Raw genomic sequence first — 7,242 nt, 5'->3', positions numbered from 1 at the left:
GCAGGCACGCCTGAGCTTGCACAGCAGCCATGCACGTCGTCCTCCTCCAGCCTGCTGCGCGGTCTGTGCAAAGGCACACACTTGAGGAGACACATGTTAGAAACGTACTTACACCCACACAGAGAGAGCACTACACACAGCAGACTCTAGTCTCCTTCCTACACAGAGCAATATCAAGAGTCGAAGCCACGGGCGAAGCCATTTAGATTTCATTACCGTGTACATCGGAAGGCATGAGAAATCATAGACAGTCTGCAGCTGAAACGGACTCCACTGAAAAATTTGAGGGCATTTAATAATATCATTTATGCGTATAATTACTATAATAATAATAATAATAATAATAGTTGTTGTTATTATTATTAAATAATATATTAAACTATTATTCAAAATAAGTACACTCTAAAAATGCTGTTTTTTTTTTTTACCCAAATGCTGGGTTCAGCTTGTTGGGTCATTTTATTGGGTTATTTTTAAAGTGCCCCTTTTATGCCATTTCCAATATTGCCTTTCATGCAGTGTGTAATGTAGCTGTATGCGAATGTAAACGATCTGCAAAGTTGAAAAGCTGAAAGTGCACGATAAATAAAGTTATTGTCTCCCAAAATAAAGAATCGACTCTGAACAGCTGAAACGAGTTGGTAGTATTTATAATTTGAATCCCACGTGTAGCCATCACGGGGTAACACATTTGCATAATGTGTATTGCATATGTTCTACATTGGCCGGCCGTGAACAACTTGACCCCGCCCACAAACACATCATTCTACTGATGACTGCTTCTCTAATCTCGGGGACTTCAACACGGGATTCACAAAACGCTTGCTGTTGAAAGATGGATCAGTATCCTGTTTATTTGGACCAGCTGCTCCACTGAATCACAACCTGTAAGTATGATAAATAATAGATATTTATATTTTCTATAGAGCGTTCAAAATACAGAACTATTGAAATAGGCATATTGTTTCCGAAAGCTGTATGCTGTAGACCAATCACAACAGACTAGGCCATCTGACCAATCAGAGCAGAGCAGGCTCACGGAAAGGAGGGGTTTAGAGAGACTGAATCTTTTAACTGCTTCGAATGAATCGTTTACAGAATCGCTGGAAAATGAGGTGATATTAAATGCATATTTTGAGAAAACAAAAGTGCTTTTTGACCTTGCACGCATGTAATCCTATTGTAGGAGACTCCCAAAACAATATTAGGAACTGTAAAAATGGCATAATAGGGGCACTTTAATAGTTTTTACCCAGGTGCTAGATAGTTTTTCTGTAAGTTGCTGGGTCATTTTTTCTATTCAACCACTGGGTTGAGCCTGTCTCCAACTAAATAACCCAGCTGCTGAGTTACAGTCAGTGCGCAGTCTTTTTGAGTCTTCTATAGGAGAGAGCGTTTCTCAGCACTGCTGCCGATTTGGTGCACTTCGTCAGTGAAATCAAGGTTTTTATACATTTTATTTCATTTATAAAGTCTTTACTGTGCCGTAGATTGCATTATTTTACGCAACGCAACATAAGGACAAGATGTCAGTCAGCTACGTTAGCAGTGGTCCTTTCACACGATGGAAATGCATTTTGCCTTGCAAAAAAAAATGGATTTTATTAATTATAATACTGAGTTTAATTTAATTTGATGTTAAAATATGTTCTCTAATCTCAGCACTGTTTGTTTATAGGCAGGTTATGGAGTCAGTCACGGCATCTTTCAACTACGAGTTCCCCTGGCGAACAGCAGCCCTTCACCGGCTCAGATTCCGGTGGCACACCGGCAAGAGAATTAGCACTATTTTGGTAAAAAGTGATTACAGAGAACGGTTGAATACACTTATACTTTTAAATGTTACAAGTATTTTACTTGAATACTTTTAAATGTAAATTTTTTTTATTTCTAAAATGCTTGTTAAACGAGTTTAAATGTAGGCCTATGCAATATTGTAAACTATGCTGTATTCACCCAAATCAATTCAATTTGTCTTGTATTTTGTCCATGTGTTCTTGCTTAATGATAAATGTTCACCTTTTGATTATAGCTGTTGCCTATAGTAATTCTGTGTGTGATTTTTAATTTCCAGCCCATTTTAAGGCAGCAATATAATAATTTTTAAACAATAGCTGACTTAAATAAAACAGCCCAGCATGTTGGGTAAAAACATTAACCCAACCAGCTGGGTCAAAATAACCCAGCATGTGTTCTGTCCAATATTTACCCAGCGCTGGGTTGCCAAATAACCTAAGTTGGGTTGTTTTTTACCAGCATTTTTTTAGAGTGTAATATTACTAATATATATTACACTTACAATAAAAATTGTGTATTTAAGATAAATTATACTAAAATAATTTTATTTTAAAGGGGTCATATGACGATGCTAAAAATAGCATTATTTTGTATATTTGGTGTAATGCAATATGCTTACGCGGTTTAATGTTCAAAAAACACATTACTGTTGCTCCTCTTTGCCCCGCCTTTCTGAAACACATTGATTTTACAATGCTCATCGTTCTGAAAAGAGCGGTGTGCTCTGATTGGCCAACTATCCAGTGCGTTGTGACTGGCCGAATACCTCAAGCGTGTTACGGAAATGTTACACCCCTTACCATATTTGGAAACACACAGCATCTCCACAAAATGGCAGCGGCGGCAGCAACAATACTACAGTGAGAATAAAAGTTACACCTTCTTTCTTTGCGTAAACATTTGAGTGGTGTTACGCAAATCTTCCAACACAGTGAGGTAAATATGGGAGGGCTGCATGATTAATCGCATGCGATTGTCATGCGCATCTCGTCAGTAAAGTGTTCTATCAGTTCTGTGATTAGTAGTAAATCTCAATCACGTGCGTTCAGATGGAGCGGCATTTACTACACAGAGCTGTTGTTCACTGACAAGCTACGCAATATCGTGTTCATAATCACAGGCGATTCATCTGCAGTTATGAACGCGATATTGCGTAGCTTGTAGCTTTTGACTAAATTTGACATTTCATCATATATAGTCTTATTTGGCAGTGCCAGTGTTTCACAGCACAACAAACAGTGACAGTGTCAGTTGAAAGATTCGCGAAACAGCAACTCACGAATGAGTCAGACTCACTCACTCAGTGAATCATTCTAAGTTGTTAATTCATTAAATGACTCCTTGACTGAACAATGAATCACTTTTTGTTATTGTAAAAGAAAAGTGATTCTTCATTAAGAACTAGGAACCAATACTGTGATGTGCTTGTTTTATTAGTACATTTGTGAGACTTGATTTGATTTGGCAGTTTTGTGTCCTAATTTTTTTGTCTGCAGCCCTGATATTCTTATAAATCTGTACCATTCTGATTTGCAACTATTCTGCAAAAGCCAAAGAAGATGGTGGTGTTTTACTGACCACTGAATGGAAATGTGGGAATGCACAAGCTATCTGGATCAGCAATATCCAGTTTTTGTTCCCTCACTTATTAGAGATTAATAAGTACTTACCATTTGCCCTGTTAAAAGTGAGTACATTTGTGGTCAAGTGAATATTGACCCACATTCCATTCACAAAGCTAGACCTTCGTCTGTTTCGGTTGCATAAACATGGTTAGATCATGATTGCGCTTTAGGACAGACGGGCTATTCCTGAGTCCAGTTTTCACTGCTCGGCTCATGAGTTATAAAAGCAGGAGATTACTGGGACGACAGTAAACCAAACCTGTGATTTTCTAGCCAAGCCCATAAGGCTAGAGATTCCTCAGAGAATGAGTTACCATTATCAGGTAAGCTAAGCCAAGAGCTCCAGAGAGAATCTGGGACTAAATTAGGACTTTTAATTTCTTCAGGGACATCCACAAATTTAGTATAGGCTTTCAAATGAGTCAGAGATACAAAACCGCAAACTAAAATATAAGCATGTTGCACTGAGACAGATATGTTTTGTTAACGACAGCAGAAACAAGAGTGGAAAAACAAGAATGACTGACTTTGTAAGTAATTTGGCAAAAAGGTGTAAACGCAGGGGAACTGAAAGAACACTTCAAAACCCTTTGCTTCAACTGTCGTGACTCATGACGTGACCCGAACTAAAATGCTTCCAGTCTGTTATAAATGTGATACCTGTCGAACTGGAAGAGTTGAAATCTCTTATGGTGATGAAACAGGATGAACTTAAATTACATAATCAGTTCACAGTAAACAGAAGTGCGTTGAAATGCAGGCATTTAGTGAAGAGATAACAGTAAAATAAACAATTCAAGAGAAAAAATCCAGAGAATGCGACAAGTATTTAATCAGATGTGTCAAATAGCACATAAGAAGCAAAAAAGGTACAAATATTTAGTGTCATGGTACACTGCTGAATAAAACATCTTAAACCAGGTTGCTTTGACGGTTATGAGGGGGTATGGGGAACTTTTTTGACTGGTCAGACTGGGAGACCACCTTACCCAAAATTAGACTACTCAAGTTGGGAGACCAGTTAGACCATCCTAAACCACCTAAGACCAGCAAAACACCTTAATATGTTTTTCCCCCCGCATGGTATTCTATGAATTACATTGGCGAACCAAGCCTTTGTATTTTTAAACAGTAAAAAACTTCTTAAGCACATTTTAAGTTTCCAAGCACTTAAGTATGACTCGGGATCCAGTCTATGCAAATAGTTCAGTGAAAGAGAATAACAAAACATTTGACAACAACCCGAGTCAACAACTTCAACACAAAGAGGAAAACCACCAAAATGCAGTTAACTGGTACAATTAAAAATAGACTGGTCTGTGCATTACAAAACATGACAGAATCACACACCTAGGCTGTGTCTCAAAATCTAGTGAGCTGTCTATCTTTAGCTCACTAAAATACCTAAACCGAATCATTTTCGTTACGTTCGGATGAGTTAACAAGCATTTATTTGGAACGGAATGCTAAAAACTACACGTTTCCTGCACTACTATTCACCGCATGAATTTACAGTCCGAAACAAACAGCAAACAGTAGTCCGATTCCCTAACAAATGACTCATATGAGCCGGTTCTTTTTAATGAATCATAAACATACAGCGCGACAAATGCAGACTACCTGTCAAAAGAATGAATCTTATGAACCGATACTTTTAGTAAATCAGAAACACTTACGAATCAGGAGCAATTGTATTACTCATTTACTGAACCGCAACTTAATAATTTCATCATCATGTTATGTTAACATCACGAGTTATTGACAACTGAATCTGAGATACACATATTGAACTTATTTTTATAAAAATTAAGAACTAATTGAAATATGTTATCATCACATTTTGTTGGTTTAGTATTTGTATGTAATATTTAGAACCAGTTATCGGACTGCATTTGTGCTGCCTCTGGAAAAGTCTGTGAATAAAAGTCTACGTAAACAATACCTTTCACAATAACATTGTATTAAATGTACTTCTGTGCATTTGTTAAACGCACAGAAACCTGGAATTATCTTATCATTTCCTAACAACTGTTGAGGGCAGTAACTCTAATAAGGATCTTTAAAAAGACATTTCTTTTTCAAAGTAGGCTACTAAAAGAAAGGAATTCTAATTGGAAGCGTTATGGAACCGAACTCCTCAAGACGACTCGAATGTAGAATCATTAAATTCCTAACGATTCCCATCGTTAACTAGACTGCATTCTGGGCATCGCTACAAACGTTCGAACAAGCTTTTTGGACAGTCAGAGGTTTTGAGACGCAACCTTATGAGTCTCTACCGTAAGAAGTCATGCGTAAAAACTACATGCGACACAGTACAAAATCACTGTTACTGTTTAAACGGTCGTCACTTCTTTAAAACTCACTCGTTCTACCACAAAAATAAATAAGCGTTGGTGTTAACTTACCTTAATAGCCTTGAGGTCCGCAGCAGCCGGTTAGTGATTCTGTCTTATCTTTAAAACAGACGCCAAGAGCAAAATCGCCAGTGTCAGATGCACTTCGAAAACTGCTTCAGCGCTTAGAAGATTAATAAATAGGTGGCGACGAAGGCAGAACCAGCTTCGTCTGTGAGAAAGCGTTTAGCTGTGTTTGTCCGGTGGAGAACTGACAGTGAAGTGAACACGCCTAACTGTGAGTGACACTCCCATAGAGTCACAGCACCGCCCGCACTCATGTGTCTGAGCTGAATGATGCACTTTGATCAGATGCTGTGTGTGTGTGTGTGTGTGTGTGTGTGTATGAACTGCTTCTCATCGAGCACTAACTCTAGGCATGGATGGATAGATAGATAGATAGTATAAGCACTTATTAAAATTTTAGTTACACATGGACAATCAATAGGGTGGTGTGACATTTAAACTATTAAAAGTGTCGCCATCAAATGCCATTATTTTCAGTATGATGTTTGGCATCTGAGTGATTGTATTTATATCTGTACTTTTAGATTGAGCAAAAGTTATCACATAATTAAACTGCAATATATTTGATTGCCAAATGCCCGATTAACTGATACAGGAATTTGTGGTACCAGATTGTAAAAGCTCCAATCAAATCCTTACTTTTTTGAAAGGGATTAAGGACCATTTCCTTTATTAGGGAGACATGAAACAAAACTGTTTAACTGTTTTTTATCAGAATAAAATCCTAACTAGATAGATAGTGGGATGGACAGATGGATGATTGATAGATAGATAGATGGATGGATGGAGATGGATATGGATAGATATAGTCAGGTCCGGAAGTATTCGGACACTGACTGAGTTTTTGGGCTTTTTCCTTTATACACCACTACAATGGATTTGAAATAAAACAATCAAGATGTGATTGAAGTGCTCACTTTTAGCTTTATTTTAAGAGGTTCCACAAAAATGACATTTACCATTTATCATTTACAGCCATTTTAGGCAAAGTACCTCCATTTTCTCCTAATTAAAATATGTTATCATCACATTTTGTTGGTTTAGTTGAAAGATGAAAGTTTAGTTGATGGAGATGGATATGGATAGATATAGTCAGGTCCGGAAGTATTCGGACACTGACTGAGTTTTTGGGCTTTTTCCTTTATACACCACTACAATGGATTTGAAATAAAACAATCAAGATGTGATTGAAGTGCTCACTTTTAGCTTTATTTTAAGAGGTTCCACAAAAATATGGCATTTACCATTTATCATTGACAGCCATTTTAAGCAAAGTACCTCCATTTTCAGAGGCTCAATAATAGTATTTGGATAGTTGACTAAGAAGAGGTTAATTGACCAGGTGCTGTCCATTCCTCGTTACTTCAAGACAAATTCAGCTGATAAAAGATTTGGAG

General features: G+C 37.4%; 1 protein-coding gene across 1 annotated transcript in view; it reads right to left on the bottom strand.

Moving 5' to 3' along the window:
* The window catches only part of LOC107594021 (diacylglycerol kinase alpha-like), a 31,037-nt gene extending 24,962 nt beyond the window's left edge, over positions 1–6,075 (bottom strand). Inside the window, exon 1 of the mRNA XM_016283948.1 lies at positions 5,831–6,075. The gene's annotated coding sequence lies outside the window, so the exon portion shown is untranslated. The remainder of the gene's footprint in view (positions 1–5,830) is intronic.
* Between the last annotated feature and the right edge of the window lie 1,167 nt (positions 6,076–7,242).

This window comes from Sinocyclocheilus grahami, unplaced genomic scaffold (genome assembly GCF_001515645.1).
Source record: "Sinocyclocheilus grahami isolate Dianchi unplaced genomic scaffold, SAMN03320097.WGS_v1.1 scaffold178.1, whole genome shotgun sequence".
Taxonomy (NCBI): Eukaryota; Metazoa; Chordata; class Actinopteri; order Cypriniformes; family Cyprinidae; genus Sinocyclocheilus; species Sinocyclocheilus grahami.
Note: the sequence above shows the minus strand (reverse complement) of the source record. Positions and strands in the feature narration are given on the sequence as shown.